The following is a 17,727-nucleotide window of genomic DNA, read 5'->3' on the forward strand; positions in this document are numbered from 1 at the left end:
CTCGGAGGTGTATGGGACCGGTGGGGTTCGGCTTCCTGGGTAATGGGCTCCTTCTGGAGGGGGTATCAGTTGCCGTTCCTGTCTCCTCCTGTCCAGGTTTGCATGGTTAGGACTTTGGTACCCAGCTCACGGTCCAAGTAGTTGGCCATGGGATCCGTTCTCTCCGAGCGGTTGTTGTGGGTTACCGTCTTGCCCGTTCCTCTCCCTGTTCAGGGTCAAGTTTTCTACTTGCGGGTGTTCCTGGTCCCTATGCCTTCTAGGATGTGTCACCTGCTTATGGGTCTCAAGACCCTGCACTGCTTGTCCGGACGTCTGGGGAGAGCGTACTCTGGATGTTGTGCAGGGGGGGCGCTTGCTGGCTGTTCTGGGCTGGGTTCTCAGAAGGCAGTATGTCTCGACTCACCTGTTGCTGAAGTTACGGGGCACGTGGCGTCTTGCATGTTTTCCAGTTCCTTGAGCCTGTCTTCGGTTACGTCTCCTGGTGTCTTATACTCTCTCCCACTGGCTCCCGACATCTCGGCTTTCGTAGTTTTGTTTTCAGTGTCCCCAGCGCTGCGAGTGTCCCTGCTATGGTGGCGGGGGGTTTCAGGTCTACAGGCTGAGGTGTGCATGGTCCTTCCTCCTGTGACCTCTCCTACTACCAACACCAGCAGAAAGGGTATACATTGGGGGTCCTCTCAGCTCAAGGGTTGTGAGATCTGGGGAGAGCCGGTGATCATCCAATTGGCAAGAGGTGTGCCATTGTGCAAGCTCTGGTGTACTTCGAGGAGTTGCTTGACGGTCGGCGGTTTTTGGTCCGATCGGACAATACGACGGCCTTGGCATATGTGAACTGCAAAAGGGGTTCCGGCTGTTCCTTGAATGCTCTGGCAGCGCTGATAGGCACCTGGGAGGAATCTCATCTGGTGTATCTGCTGGCCTCACGTATCAGAAGGGTGGACAATGTTCAAGCGGATCTTCTCAGACGCCGGTTTTCACTCCTCTGCAGAACTGGTCCTGTTGGCCCAGGTCTTTGCGGTGACCTGTGTCAGTTTAGGGTCCTTGGTTCTAGACCTGTTTGCATCCCCGGCCTCAGCAGAAGTTCCCCTCTTCTGCTCTCGGTTTCAGGTTGAGGGGATTGGGGGATGGACGCCCTCTCTGTACAGTGGCCTTGGGGTTTTCCTTTATGCCTTTCCGCCTATTCCCCTTCTGCCCCGGGTGGTTTGGTGCATCTGAGTGTCCAGGGTGACTGTGTTGTTGTTAGCTCTGTTCTGGTGCCGCTGGAGTTGGCTCCCCTCTCTGTTGGAGCTTCGTTCCTAGGAACCTTGGCTGATTCCGAGGTGGCCGTGTCCCCTTCAAGGGGATCTGCGGTTAGAATTCCACCGGATGCAATGGGCGGTGTGGCTATTGCTCAGTCTAGGTTGATATCTCAGGGGTTCTCAGATCCTGTAGTTGAGTCCAAATGGATGCTCTTAGACCCTCCACTCTGAAGGTGTTAGGCAGACATTGGGGCCATTTCCGAGACTGGTATGGGCAGTCTGAGATCCCTCCCCTGCGTTCTGGTCTCTGCTATCCTTCGGTTCCTCCAGGAGGGGTTTTGACAGGGGCCTGGCAGTTTTTCCAGGCTTCGCTCTCAGCGGGCCTCCATGAAATTCCTTTTGGGGGACTCTGACGGTCACTTGGATGGGGAGGTGTTGGTGGGGAAGTTGATCCAGGGTTTTTCTTCTTCCCTTCCTTGTGCTGATAAAGGGTTTTCCTTTTGGGATCTCCCTCTTGTATTACGGTTCCTTCACGGGCCTCCTTTTGAGCCCATTTCCGAGATTGATATCAAACATCTTACACTGAAATCTGCTTTTCTTATTGCCCTCACTTCTGCCCGTAGGCTTGGGGAGATTGGGGCTCTCTTATGTCACGCTCCTTTCCTGAGGGTGCTGCCAGACTCGGTGGTGCCGGGGTGTGGTCCGAAGTTTCTCCCTTCAGTTGTCTCTCGGGTTTCACACCTCTCAGGGTCTGGTTCTCCCTGACTTCTTTCATGATCCAAGAACGCCTGAGGAGGTGGCTCGGCTTAACATTGATGTCCGGCGGGACGCGTTGGAGTATTTGGCTTGGTTTGCCTTTTCCACCAATCTGATAGTCTTCTGATTGCTTGTGGTCTGGCTGGGGCTGGGCATAACGCATCTGTGGTTTCCATTTTCCGGTGGTTCCGGGTTGTGATCTCTAGGGCCTATGTGGCTTCTGGCCTGCCTGTGCCTGCGCACAATCAGGGGCGGTCTACCAGGGGTTTCGCGGCTTCCTGGCCCGATGTAAGGAGGGTTTTTCTCTGCAAGAGATTTGTATGGCTGCCGCCTTGGCTGGTCTAGGCATTTTCATCAACCGCTATGGGTTGAGTTTCTCCCACTCGGGGGTTGGTTCCTTCGTGGTTGGAGTTTTTTGGCTGTGGGGATGTGATTTAAGAGTTATTGTGGGTGTGTTTTGCTGCACTGTTTTTGGCTCTGTCTCATTGGGACCTTTTCCCCGTTGATGCTTTGGTATACCTCATGAAGTAAGTACTGGGACGAGGAAGAGTGGACGTGGAGGTAATGCTCTGATTACTTACCGGTAATCTTCATTACTCCTAGTCCTACTCTTCCTCGTCACAGTACTGACGACCCTCCTCACCCTCCCTGCGGGGAAGGTCCCATGCTCCGGCTTGGATGTGGGGGAGGAGTTATAGGGATTTAAAGAAATAGAAGAAGGTCCTGTGTCGGAGGCGGGTGCCTCATGAAGTAAGTACTGTGACAAGGAAGAGTAGGACTAGGAGTAATGAAGATTACCGGTAAGTAATCAGAGCATGTCCCCCCACTCACAGGCTCATTATTTGATTAGGTGGGACAGTGAGTGGACCAATCAGTCTTAATGAGGCCGGTGGGAGAGTTATTTGCCTTTTCTCCCATTTGCTCTTTAGCAGGGAGGCCACGAACGCATTTGGGTGAGGTGTTATATAACTCTGATAGTGACACCAAAGCCCCCTACCATCGTACGTACCCCCGACAGAAATTTTGCTCAAGCTAAAATGCTCAGGACATTATCATCCCCAGGCGCATTTCATTCTAGTGGCTAAACCAAGGCTGGTGAAACATCCTGGCTGATTCCCTTGGACAAATGGTGTGACCTTGCCAAATCATTTTTTGGGTAGAGGTTGTTTCCTGAAAACTCTCTGTGACTGCCTTTGTGTTTCTGCTATGTATGGACAAAAAGTGCTACTAAAAGTGAACCACAATTACTATCCGGCTATGTTTCCAAGCACACCTTTCTGAAAGACAGTTCGCTTGAAACCCTCTCCCTCACGCCTAAGAAGGCCACCCTTGTTTTAGCCTTAGTTGTATACAACAAAAAGTGTTAATTAAAGCATCTGGGACATAAGCACTAGGCAACACTTGCTCATCAGTGCTCTATGCGACTTTCAACGCTGTTGAATTTAGTCACCTCAAAACGGTACTGTCTGCTTTCTACTGCTGTTGAATTTAACCTCTCAGTGTCAGAATCCAAGTCTTTGGATTCGTGACTCACCTGTTTGTTTCTTGTGGATCTCTTCTTGGAGTTTGCAGGTTTCTTTTTCCTGGACGAGCGAGCCTTGTAGAGGTAAGGTCTAAAATCCTCTGAATCCAGTCTATCCAGTCTGCTGGGATACGGCGAGCGCACTGGTTTCTGACTCCCGGCCGCGGCAGCTCCGGGTCTTGGAAGACGTTCAATGTCCTGGGAGGAACCGGGATGGAACCATGACTGAAAGGAAAAAGGTAACGAGGCTCCGAATACGGAGGTCGCGAAGGGGAGAGGAAGGGAGACCCGGAAGGATAAGATGACGGGCACCAGGGATCACGAAGGTAAAGGACTGGAAACTTAGAACAAAACTTGCCAGATGAAGGTGCAGGCAGGCGGAGCGTTGAGACGCGCGGAAGCACGGGGGCGTGTCTGCTTTCAAGGAAACGTGTGCATGAATACAGAAAGACTAGACCGCGCCGTTTCTTGGCGTCAGCCATGTTGAAAGGGAGCAGAGTAAATGGTTATTGACTGAGGGACCAGGCAGACCAGAAGGGTCGATATCGCCGATTCATGACACTCAGAAACTGTACTGGCCTGCTCTTAGTCTCAGTAGAATAGATCCACCTCAAAACTATAATGATCTGCCCTCTGCCACTGTCGAAATTAGTCACTCAAAAAACGGTTGAATTTAGCCTTTTCAAAATTATACTGGTCTGCCTTCTCCTGCTGAATTTAGTGCCCTCCGCCCCCTCACCCCAACAACTGTACCGGTCTGTTTTCTTCTGCCGCTACATTTAACCACTTCAGAATTGCTTCACTGGTCTGAGTCCTGCTACTGGTGAACTTAACCACTCAAGAACTGTACTGGGCTGATGTATACCACTGTTGGATCTAACCACTCAAAAGCTTTACTGGTCAGATTTCTGCTACGGCCAAAGTTAAACACTTCCAAACTGTACGAGTCTGCTTTCTGCTGCTGCTATATTTAAACACTTATAACTGCACTGGTCTGACTTCTGCTACTGGTGTACTTAGTCGCTTCAGAACAGTGCTGTTCTGATTACTGATTCTGTTGAATTTAACCTTTAACAAAACTCTGCTGGTCTGCCTTCTGTTCAATTTGACCCCTTCAAAAACCACACTGGTCTGATGGATGCTGGCGTTAAACTAGACCACCCAAACTACACTGATTTGCTTTCTGCTTCTCTGTGCTTAACCACTCTCTACACGGTTGGTTTAAGCTCTACACTTCCCAAGCTTAACCACGCAAAAACTGTGCTGCCTTTAACTTTCTACTGCTTTGAATTTAGTGTCTTTTGAATGTACCCACTCAAAAACCCTTCTGTGTTGATTTGTACTACTTCTGTAATTCAGCCACTCTAATAAACCCACTGACTTCTTCCTCCTGCCCTAAAGTTTGCTTTTCAGAACTCTGACCACTCTAGACTTAGCCATTCTTAAACTATATTGTTTCGATTCAGCTGCTCCGAAACCTAACCAATTTAAAACTCCACCTATGCGATTCCTACTGCACTGGAATCTCTTCGTTCTAAACTCCTACCTTGATCCTAGCGACTTGGTGTCGGTCTTGATTTCTGCTACTTTGAAATTAGTTGCTTCAAACTGAACAGTTTTTTTCTAGACTGCCCTCGACATGTTCATTCTGAACGATTGCTACCTTGAACTTCTACACTCTGAAATCCTGACCCCTGCTTCGCCACTCTGAATTTCAACGATCTGAACTCTACCGCTTTCGAACGTAACCACCTGGAATCTTCCAATCTAATCCTTGTCACTTCAAACCCTGACATCTGCTACCTCGAACCCAAGTACTTTGTGAACGTTAACTCTTGGAATTTTACCCCACTGCTTTTTGTATGCCAGGCTGAATCTTAACACTTGACCCCGATACTTCCTTGAACCTAAACACTCTGTTACCACTTTGAACTCTAACCGCATGTCATGTATTCTCTACCAAACCCCAACCACACCAAAATCCTGAGATCCCAACCCAAGCAAATATTCGTACCACGAGACAACCTCAACAGGGTGGCTTATGACTTCTGGGACCGCCCCAAAATATTTGCTATTTCAGTACATTGCCACCACAAATCTCTGAGAAATTCGCCACCATAATAAGATTTATTGACACAGACAACACGAAGAAACCCAAACTCGCTCGCTGCACACCTAACCGCCTGACCACCACAAACCCCTGAGAAGTCATCCGAAGAGGGATTTTGCACCTGGAACATATGACAAATCTGAGACCTCTGTGACAAAGCCAGTCACCACAAACCTATAACCACAGAGAGGCACCCGCCACTCTGTGTAGCCCCACATCAATCGATTCCCGAGACCAAGAATGACATCATCCTAGGAGGGCTTTCGCCCCTGGAACAAATGACCGATCTGAGACCTCTGTGACAAAGCAAGTCACCACAAACCTATAACCACAGTGAGGTACCCGCCACTTTGTGTAGATCCACATTGATCAATCAAGTCAACAATCCTCTAATACTACGTTTACTCACCGTGATCAAAACCAAAAGGAACTATCAACAACAGAAAGCCTCTCAAACAGGCAGCCTACTAACAAAATAGCTTAACACACAATCAGATCTGCAGTAGAACACTGGGCCACAACAGTCACGAAACACGGCAACCAAAAACATGGCCGTTACAAGAAGAACAAAGAAACAAGAATGGAAAACAGAACAAGAAAGACAAATGAAACCACACCCTCGTCGAACAACAGGAACTACCTACCAGAGTTCCCAACACCTCAAAATCAGCATCAACTGCCTCTAAAAGAACAAAAGACATCATAAATATCCGGCTTCTTCTCCACCAACAATCATATTGCACTGAAAAACAAACAAGCCACAACAAAAGACCCAATGAATACTAGCGTGGACCCCACCAGACTATCAAACCACCACCCACAATACACAGAAAGCAGCAATGTTGAAAACAGCTCTGGTTCTTATAGGTGTCTTTCCGAAGCTAAGACCATACAAACCCCTTAAACAACCAGAGATTGAGAAAAACACAGCACAGACAACCAAACATCTACAATGAATTAGAACAGGGAAACCCATCACTCAACTTAATTGAACTCCTCAAGAAAGGGACAGATGATTCAACCACACACCCAGCAAAAAACAGGCTCACCTAAGAAAGAGCAGAAGAATTGACGGTCACCACCCAAACTGAAACACAAGAAATTACACTTAACAAAGAACAAGCAACTCATACACACTACACTGTAGCCTATTCAACATATGATCTATGGCAAAGCATAAAACAGAAATGTATGACCTCTTAAGCGAAGGTGCCACAGATGCGCTCTTCCTCAAAGAAACATGGCTATATGACAACTACAAAGTAATTGCACATAGAGTGTATTAGTTTGTAGTTGTCGGGTATGGCTCCAACAGAGAAAACAGAAGAGGTGGAGGAATCGCCTTAGCGCACAAAAACCACATCTGCTCAACACCCCTGCCCCTCAAATCACATGGAAGACTGCAAATCACTCTTTGTACATCTCAAGCTCAACGACCAATCCAACCTATGGTTCCTTCTGATCTACAGACCGCACACCTAAAACCAAACTTTGCCACAAATCGTACTGACACCATATCCAACCTTGCTACAAACCATGACAACAAAATTGATGTGGGGGACTTCAACATTTGGTTCAAAACAGAAAATGAAAAAACCAACAAACTCCCTTAGCGCCCTAGTGGAAACCCTTCACCTTAAACAAATAGTAAACAGTCCCACCAGTAGAGCTGGACACACTTAAGATGCGATCTTCTGCAGGGTTGGACTCTTAACCGGCACCCCACCATTACCAATCATATGGAGTGACCTTCATATGATCCTGTTCACTGTCAAAGTCAGAGGCGCAAATCAGCAGTCCTGAAAGCCAAAAAGCATACTACACCACAAGAGGCCAATTGACCCACACTCGAAAAAAATAACTTAAAAAAGCTTGTGATCCAGCTGGGCAACTGACCCTTGGGATATGTTCCCCGGGGGGTGATTTGTCTTCTTAGAGGATTTCTTTCAACGATTGGGGTGTGGCCCCCTCTGAATGCTGCAATATTATCGTATACAGGCCCCATTTAGACAGAGATGACCTTCCTTCCCTGCGCAACCAGAGCCGGATGACTGCATCAGTTCAATGTTAGGTAAGTTGTTCTAAAGTCCAACTGGTGTGGGACTTCATAAAACGTATCTCTTGGTATTAGCCTGTACTACACAAGTCGGTAGAGTCGCTGAGCAGCCAAGCTTATTTTAGGAGGGAGTAATGTGAGCTATAGAGCAGTAAACTGAAATCAGTAAACACAGGAATCCAAGTAAACACTTACTGAAAGTTATATTTTAATATATGTTTTTATATTACACGGCCACAATAGTGGCCGTGTAGTTATGGTTAAGTTGCTGTTTCCATAGGAAGAGCACTTTTTTGCGGTGTATAACTCTGCTCCCCCTGGACGAATCCTCACCAAACTTTGCAAAAAAAGAATATGGGCCACTCTGAATTTAGTTGCAAGGTTTGGTGAGGTTTGGTATAGAGGGAGTAAAGTTATAAGGTGGGGTCCCAAAACCTCTTTTTTTCCCCCATAGACATAATGGGAAAAAGCTTTGCGCATGCCAACAGCCCAAACCGCTGGACGGGTTTTCACCAAATTTGCAGCAGGAGCAGCGGCTTGGTCCCGAAAGCGTGCTTTTGTTAATTTGGTGTAAATCCGTCCAGTAGTTTTTTTTAAATGACCAAAACATAAAGCAAAAAAATGTGTGATATCTATGTCCACTCCGCGGAAACACTTCCTTGTTCGCTCAGCGGACAAGATACCGATTGGCTAAGGGGCTGCCGTCATGACCTCAGACACGCAACGTCTCTGCCGATTGGCTGCAGTGAGACGTGTTCAGCACCAGATTGTTTGGATGCGCCCGACATCTTGGATCCGCCGACAGCGCAGCGGCCACCAGTGGCAACATGCTATTTCGAAAACTATTTTGCTGTGTCAGAGTGCTTGGGGAGGTTCAGACAGTAAGAGATGGGTGAAAAACTGTATTTGTTCAGGCGGTAGGTGTTAATGATGTATTCCCTATGCCCGCCTTGTTTGGGATGTTTGTAAGTACAGAAAATGAGGGGTCTCATAAGGGTAGTATTTCAGTCTGTGCTGTGCGCAGGCAACTTGAAACTGTTCTAAGGACGCACGTGGTCTTAGCGAACATTGAAATTGAGTACATGCTGTAATTAAATAATTTTTTCCCTATGAGTGTGCTATTCATTTGTACGCCGCCACGGGTGTGACATGCTGCGGTTGTTGTGGCCAGGGTGTAGAGCTATGGGTGTGACATGCTGCGGTGGTTGTGGCCAGGGCATAGAGTCTTGGATGCATGGCTGTAGGCCGAAGGCCATACTTCCAAGACTGTACGCCCTGGCCACTACCACCGCAGCATGTCACAGCAATGGATACACCTGTAGTATTGCTTATCGATCAGATGGTTGTGGGGAGTGTGTAGAGTCTTGGGCACTGGAGGTATAAGTCACTGCACACCCATACATTGTAATATCTGGGGACATACAGCTAGGAGTGTAGCCTCTGGCCACAACCACTGAAGCATACCACACTTATAGATGCACCCGTACTACCACACATCACTCAGGTGGTTATGGGGAGGGCTGCAGTCTTGGGTGCATGTTGGTTGTGGGCAGGTTTCCTGCCACCAAATTCCTACGGTAAAGTGGAAGTTGGTGCTCAATGCACGGCGAGCAATGCCTGCGTCTGCGTTGTAATGTTTTCAGATTAATATTGAATTCGGACTGGCGTCCTATGTTTTGAAATCTGAAGCGGCCACCTAGAGTCTTTGATGGGGATTTTCATATGTTGTTGCAAAGTGAGAATGTATGTGCCTTCTGAGTGAAGGTCAGTTCATTTGCTTTTTTGGTTGCAAACTCAGTAGGCCCACGCATTCAAGTGAATTCATAAGGGGCTATTGTTTTTTGACACTTTAAAAGCTACGCAAGGAATCAAAGTTTGAAAAGAAAATACTATTTGATTAGGTTATAGCTTAAAAACGCTTGTAAGGAACATGAAATATCAGTTCACGAATATTCTTTGATGCAAACAGTGTGCCCCGTTGACTTTACCAAAAATAATGGAGTCTGTGAAGATAATTGAAGTTTAATGTTGACGACTGTACACAAATTGTGACAATGTAACTTTATATTTTTGCGGAGTTGTAATTTTCTTCCAATACCAGAGACATGTAATTTTTTCTTGCTTGTCCATTCATTCTGCATCCATAACTGAAAAATGTTTCCTAAAGGTTGGGTATTGACACAGATTTTGTTTTACATTTTCCCCTTAGCCACATTTTGCCGTACTGTGCGTGCCACGGTTTTCAGATGCCGAGTGACGGCTTCTTTCCACACCAGATGCAACTGCTGGTGACTGGGTGCCTGTCCATTATAATGTTATGGGATGACAGGCCAGGGCCGCTCTGTCCCTACGCTGAACTAGCGACAAGGAGCGACTTATTATAATTTATGGTGGTGTAAAGCAATGGTGATGCCGCTGTGTTGGAAATACCTGTGCAAACAAATGGAGTGCTTCAACAGAAACGCATATTTTTCGTATGCGAAATGAACTCCATGTGTCTCTCCATGAACATTTTCAATGTTGGCCCTTGGAGTCATTGCTACAAATTATTTGCAAATGCAATTAGTCCGTTCATCTCTGACAGTTGTTTGTTAAATAAAAGTACTTTCCAAATTCTAAAATGTAACTGTTTTCCTTTTAAAATCACGCGTATCATTTCAAAATGTAAAGTACCACGTTATACATCGCTGTATGTTTATTTACAGGTTCTGCGTCACGGTACATACTGTTGCTTTTTCCTTGCTGTCATGGAAAGCGAAGAGGGGCTGTGTATGGAACAACCACCTTTCCTTTTGATGGTGGCCATCTTGAAAAAGGATTTTGTTTAACCAGAAGTCCCATTTTTCCATAGCACACTCCAATGCTTTGCACATCTATACTATTATTGTCAAATCCTATTGCGTCTATGTCCTGTACTGTGAAAGGTGGTTCTTAACGCAACATTTACTTTGTTAACGAATGGCTTTCTTTTTTGGTAGGACAGCTAATAAGGCCATTTGCGAACGGAAATTAGGAAAGACGTATCAAACAGTGGTATGGGGGAGTGGGTGGCCGGTGCAAAAATATTGTGCGTTTGTTATTTATAAGGTTGGAGCTGTGTTTGTCATGCTCCTTCATTACAGTAGTGCTATTGTTTCTTGGGGCGGATGGATGGCCTTAGCTGATGTCATTTTCAGATAACTAAAACTTTTGCTGAAAGTATGCAATGTGCACTACATTGTTAATGGATAACGACCAATACGTGTTGGTGCTGTGCAAGGCACATGTTGCAGGTGGACGTTCCTATATCAATATGAAATCTGTTTCCACATTGTCCACGACACAAACATCCTACTGTTAAGTGTTTACGTATTCTGGGACATGTTACCGTGCTATACACCAGCATATTGTCAAGTGGTATTCTCCGCGAGGTGTTTAAATAAGTCAGAAATTGCTTTACATTATGGTTACGTGGCACTACTGTAAACCGATCATCTTTAGAAAAAAAACTTTGCAAGAGGGACGGTATGGTTAAAGGGATAGTCTAGTAAAAAATGTTATTTTAAAAATAGATAGGCAACATTAAAAAAATAATACTAGCACTTTTTTTTTTAAACTTCCTATGTAAAATTTTGAGCTATTCAAGCTCAAAATTCGCAAAAGCAAGAATATGGGCGCATCCATTTTGTGAAATGGATACCCGCCTGTGCTGGCTTTTGCTTTTGCGGCACTAATGAAGGAAAAGCCAGCCAGCTGTAGTAAACAAAAGCTACCGCTGGGTGACTTTTCCTTCATTGGTGCCGGGACTCGGAGGACGCAGACCGGAGACCAGAGCAAGAAAGCTGCAGCTGAATCTCGGTAAGTGCTATTTATTTTTTTTGCATTCCATTGCATTACTGAGTTCTTTCAGTACATGAACGCACTCATGAAGAAATGTAGGCATTGTCTGCAGCATGCGCTATCGAGGTGCAACATTCGAAATCTTCCCATGTTGGATACTAAATTGATAAATGCTTCCATTACAGAATTTTGCATTCTGTGAAACATAAATATCTGCAAATGCTTCCCTTACTGCATAATTGTACTATTACACACAAAACATAAAGAGACCACAATGCATACAAATAGAAGCATATACAGGGAACGTAAAGTAAGCAAATAAAAACTGCAGTATTACCAGAAAGTGTTCATAACCGAACTAATTAACTTCATGCACAGAAACTATTCTTGTGTTTCAGGATTCCTTCTTCTCCCGTGCATATGTATCATATGATGTAACTGTACCCTAAGGAAAGTATTGTAAGAACATATGAGAAGGGTAAGGTCTACGTATATAGTACTTTTACTTTTTTAATTCCTGACTGACAGTGAAGAAAGCCACCTGGCTTAGATATGTCAGTGAACAAAAAAAGAGGGAGCTAGACATGTGATGTCATCAGTGATGTCATCAATGACATTTGTGATGTCATCGTTGATTTCCTGTGCGTTAGTCTTAGCAGTGCACGGTGGTGGCACGAGTTATGGTTGCTTAGTTTACCATAACATGTGATGTCATCAGTGATGTCATTAATGACATTTGTGATGCCATCTTTCATGTCCTGGGTGTTAGTTTTAGCAGAGGACAGTGGTGTGGGCAGTTATGGCCGCTTAGCCTACCATAACTGGCGAATTTCAGGGGTTTTTCCGGTTTTACTTTGAACCATAATGGCACGTTTGAAAAGTTTTTTTTGTGACGTGCACAGGTTTTTGGTAGGGCAACTTAACCGTAACGTCCCCTTAACAACGTTTTTTTAGTGAATATATATATACATATATATACAAGGAAATCTAACATTGAGCAACTAACAATAACACAATAACATTCAATCATTCAATGTGAAATGGAATCAAGTTATATAAGAAACAATAATGCAGGTGAGTAGCTTTTTCTATGCTTTACATATCCAGCACACAGAGGTACGTCAATTAAGGTCAGTACCATCACTTATATATATCACCTTTACAAAATTGAGATGGGATGGCAAAGTTTCAGAGTTAGACAGAACACACTTTAGCAACTGTTAATAACAAGTATACTCTCCGAGAGGGATAAAGGCAGTCTATTTCCTAGCAATCAGTGTTCACAATTAAAACCTATGGAGGAACCAGCACTGCCAAAGCCAGTAGGATCAAGAAGGTGGACCTTTGGGAAACCAGTACAGAAAAAGTGAAATAGACAGTTCCTGTTCTGCTGAAGATCTTCAGAGGTAACGTTAGTTAACCATTCAGTGGTTATTCAAGAAACACTGGAGCTTAAGTGGAGTCTACCTGTTAATGCACGAGCTGCAAGACCTGAACAAAGGAGTTGAGGTCAACCCAAAGAAAACAGCACTTCCCAAGCTAGGAAGCACTGAAAATGGCACAAGGTAATGACAACCCAAGCCCCACGGTACCTTGAAAGTGAAGAAGAAATTGTAGCTGGCTTCCTTCAAGATACAGCATTGCAGAACCCGATTCCTGCTCATTGGTTGTGATGAAAAAAAGGGCCGGGCCTCTGGTGGGCTTCTGTGGCAATACTCGGGAGAAGGGGTTGTGAGCAATGGAGTAAGCTCACTCCAGCGGCTCTTTGTGGTTTTGGCACCTTTTTCTTAGCACCAATAAGAAACGACTATCACCGGTCAGATTCTCTTTGATTACTCGGTCCAGAACTCTGGTGAGGGGACTTTTGGTGAAGAATTCCTATCTCTGGATGTCCACACGGACGCCTGCTAAGTTTCAGCTTGATTCAATCTTTGTAAGATGATGCACTCGATCACGGCCCAGGTTACTGCAGGTATTGGGATTCTGCAGCCCAGGAAAGTCACAGCAAGTCGGCGGCTGGCTCAAAATGAAGAAGGTCTTGAGGCTAGTTGGTCCCACCAGCCTAAGGGAGGAAGTTGTCCTTGGTGGGTCTTTTGCGGTCCTGGAAGGTGCTGCTGGCATCTCTGCTCATCTTCTGCTTTGGTTTCTTTGTTCCAGTGGTGGACTCTGTTTGTAGTCCCAAAATCCCCACCTTTTCTGTGGGATCCCATTCATGCATAGTCATGGAGCTGTTAATCACCTGAGGGTGGCTGTACTCCAGGCCATCCAACTGCCCAGTTAGAACTGGTTTCAGGCAGGCATACCTACAAAGGACAGTGAAGTTTCAGGCTCCTCCCACACTTGCTGTCTTCCGAGACACGCTGGAGCCTGGGCGGGCTTCAGGGCTGAAGCCTGCCAAAGGCAAAACTCAAGAAGGACTCAAATCTATTTTAAAGGATAGAGTTAAAGCCCAGAAGGAACTGGCAAATGAAAAATTGTGACAAAAAGGAGACCGGGCCATTTTGAGAAAATGGACACCCATGGGTGCTGTACTACAGCTGAGAAATCAGCCTGCTAGTAACCTGCACAAAAGGTATTAAAAAGTACCCACTGCCACCAGCCATTTAAGTTAGTCAGTGTAACAGAATGTTACATGAGAAGTGGGATAAAGAGTTACTATGTAACCCCACATAAGGTGGTGTGTGCTGGACCCACAAAAGAAAAGGTAAGTAAGACAAACGTTATCTCACTATTCTTGGGAACTGTGGTTCTCACAAGAAAATGTATTTAAACATTAAGAGAAGTCCAAGGGACTCCTCAGTGACACTACACAGAGGGTGTTGTGTGTCAAGAAGCAAAAAACAGTTGACTATGGAGTTTAACAAACTCCATTAAACAGTAAGGATAACATATCCCAGTCAGAGAAAAAGAATGATGGAGTGGTAAAAAGTTCCAGGTGAGAACTCTCACTAACATTCAATAGTGTCAGCGGGTGCGATGTGACATGTAGTGTCTATATTATATTGCATAATACAATCACACAACCGCTCAAATAACGGAATGATGGCCATACGGGAAAGGGGTTTTGGAGATTGAAATGGGGGATGAGCAGTGGCGACGATGCTGTCAACTGACTAAATCTGTTTCATTGAATGCTGGTCTCCGCCTGATACAATTTAAAGTGTTAAATCATCGAAATTACACACCAGCTAGACCTGCTAGGTTTTCCTCCGGTACTAGTGCCAGTTGTCTTAAATGTGATCATGTGCAAGCAGACCTGTTTCATATGTATTGGGCCTGCCCCCCTGTTCTAGAATTTTGGAGGGGTGTTCTGTGGATACTAGATGCTATGTTGCATATTCCACCATCCCTCCCACAGATTAAGTACCTTCTGGGAGACATAGGAAAAATGCCAGAAACTTCTCGACGTCTGTTTAATGTGGCTAGAGTAGTTGCCAAAAGAAGTATATTGAAGTACTGGAAGTTGAGACGTGCCCCTAGTGTTGCCGAATGGCTCCATTCATTGATCAGAGTTAATGACCGAGAGGTGAACTATGTAGGAACTGTTACATCTTTGAGCCGGCCTAAAGACATCTGGGGCCCGCTCAGGAAATATTTAGCAATTACTGATTAGGTGATCCAACAGGGTGGATGGCGGCAATAATTAAGCCCTGGCTGCTGATTGATAGGTGAGCTGCTGCATGCTGCTTTGCTGTGTACATCACTTCTGACTAATGTAGCCGGTCTGTGGATTCATGATTATGTTTTCATTGTATTCATTGGGCCTCATTAGGACCCAGGCGGTAAGGAGTTTACGGCGGCGTAAACAGCGACGACCCTTACCGCCTGATTCCGAGGTCCCTTAGCGCCATGGAGGTTTTAACACCTGCTTTTAGCAAATGGGAAAGCAGATTTAGGCAGAAACACAACGCGGTTGTGTTTGAAAACGCTGCGGTTTTACTTTCTAAGTTTCTCAGGCTCGGAGGAGCCTGAGAAACTCAGAAAGAAAAACTGCAGCGTTTTCAAACACAACCGCATTGTGTTTCTGCCTGCCGTGGCTATCACTTTGGGTCTCCGGTGCTCCCCCAGGAGAGCACTGAAGACCCAAAGTGAAAGCAAAGGCAGGCAGAAACACAACACAGTTGTGTTTACATGCCGCAGTGTTTCTGCCTAAATCTGCTTTCCCATTTGGGGCTCTAGGGCTCCCCACGGGGAGCCCTAGAGCCCCAAATGGGAAAGCAGATTTAGGCAGAAACACTACGCGGTTGTTTTCCGCAATGCTTAATGCTGCAGTGTTTCTGCTTAAATCTGCTTTCCCATTTGGGGCTCTAGGGCTCCCCGTTGGGAGCCCTAAAGCCCCAAATGGGAAAGCAGATTTAGGCAGAAACACAACGCGGTTGTGTTTGAAAACGCTGCGGTTTTTCTTTCTAAGTTTCTCAGGCTCGGAGGGTTTTCAAACACAATGACGTTGTATTTATGTTTGCGGTCGCTTCAAAAGCTACCGCAAACATAAATACGTTTTTAAAGCTCCTCCAGCCCGGAAAACTTAGAAAAAAAAACACAGCTAGTGCTTATTTTAAAAAAAAAATAAATAGCACTTACCGAGATGCAGCTTGCAGCTTTTCTGCCTGTAGTCCCCGGTCCCCGTCCTCCGCGTACAGCACCAATGAAGGAAAAGCCACCCAGTGGTAGCTTTTGTTTACTACAGATGGCTGGCTTTTCCTTCATTAGTGCCGCAAAAGCCAGCACAGGCGGGCATCCATTTCACAAAATGGATGCGCCTATGTGCTTGCTTTTGCACATTTTTTTGCTTGAATTGCTCAAAATTTTACATAGGGACTTCGAAAAAAAAGCCAATCGTTTTGTTTTAATATTGCCTATCTATTTTTGAAATAAAAATTTTTGGGCGAACCATTCCTTTAATGAGGGGCCAACACCCAGCACTTTCATTCAAGGAGCCGCATGGTTAAAGTGCTGCCTGCAAGTGTCAGTGCTTTGGGATAGAAGAAAGAAGAGGTATTGATGCCTCTTCTTTTGTCTAACCCGAAGTTCTGACACCTGCAGGCAGCCATTCAACCGTGCAGCACTACCGCTAAACGGGCTGCCTGAGGGGTCGAAGTAGCTGGGGCTAGTCAGGGATGAGCCCCGGCAGGGCTCCATACCGGGAAACCGTTTTTTGGGGACTGCCACGGCTCTGCCCCAGCTAGCCCCTGCCCACTTTAAGCCCTCAGGTGAGTATTGCAACTAATCAAACAAGCGAAGTCCAATTTACATTACTCGCTCAAAAGGGTTTTTTGGTGAATCACTATAAGACATGTTTCAAATTTGAAATTGTGGATATTCTTAGGTTTCCATAATGCTCTTCGCTTTTATCTAAATGACCAGCCTTGGGTTCTATGAAGAGCTAATGTGTCGCATGTCATAGCGAGGTGGCCATGCTCCTAGGCCCCCTTCCTCAAGGGGGGAAGGGTTCCCCCGGTAAATAATTTCATTTCCAGCACTGAAACCTTGTGTAAGAAGAAAATATTTTCCTTGTTTTGCCTTAATAAACTGCTAGCAGTGACTGCTATTCTAATTTCAGAGACAGGCCTAGGGGCAATTCTGAAAAGATCAGTATGCATGGAAGACAGAAACTGCAAGGGACACTGACATATCTCATTGTTTTTGACAAAGTCTATTTCCTCAGCACTTGCATTCCCTTTCTCAGTCTATCAATGCCAACATGACCCGTTCAATTTGGGAGAGGCTTTTAGGCCAGTTTCGTGTTTTGCTTTGCATTCTGGGAATTGTAGTTCTGGATTTATAATGGAAAACCAAGACTACCAGTCCATGTTTGCAAATGACAAACCATCACTGAACTAGTATCTCTCGATTTGAATGGAGCATGTAGGTCAGTCATTCTGGGAAGTAGCATTATCAACAAGGTGACAGAATGTTATGCTATGTTATTTATACAGCGAACCGCTACCATTAGCACAGTCTCCAGTCGCTCATGTAGCTGTGTAAGAAAAGTGGGTAGGGTTGGTTAGTGAGGGGGAGAGGAATAGGATAGAGGTTGTGCTCATCTGTTGATGCGTGCAGAACCAGGAGAAACTGGCCCCTGTGTGTGTGAGCTTTCAAGGCGTGCTTTGTTAAGCACACTGGGTGTCTGGAAGGGTAGTGTCCAGTGTTTACTTTTTGTTGTTGAGTGCAGGTATTGGGTTTGTAGCATGATTAGAGAGGGGTGTGTGGTTTGCATGTTTTTGGT

Source organism: Ambystoma mexicanum, chromosome 9, assembly GCF_040938575.1.
Source record: "Ambystoma mexicanum isolate Mex_15411 chromosome 9, UKY_AmexF1_1, whole genome shotgun sequence".
In the NCBI taxonomy this organism is placed as follows: domain Eukaryota; kingdom Metazoa; phylum Chordata; class Amphibia; order Caudata; family Ambystomatidae; genus Ambystoma; species Ambystoma mexicanum.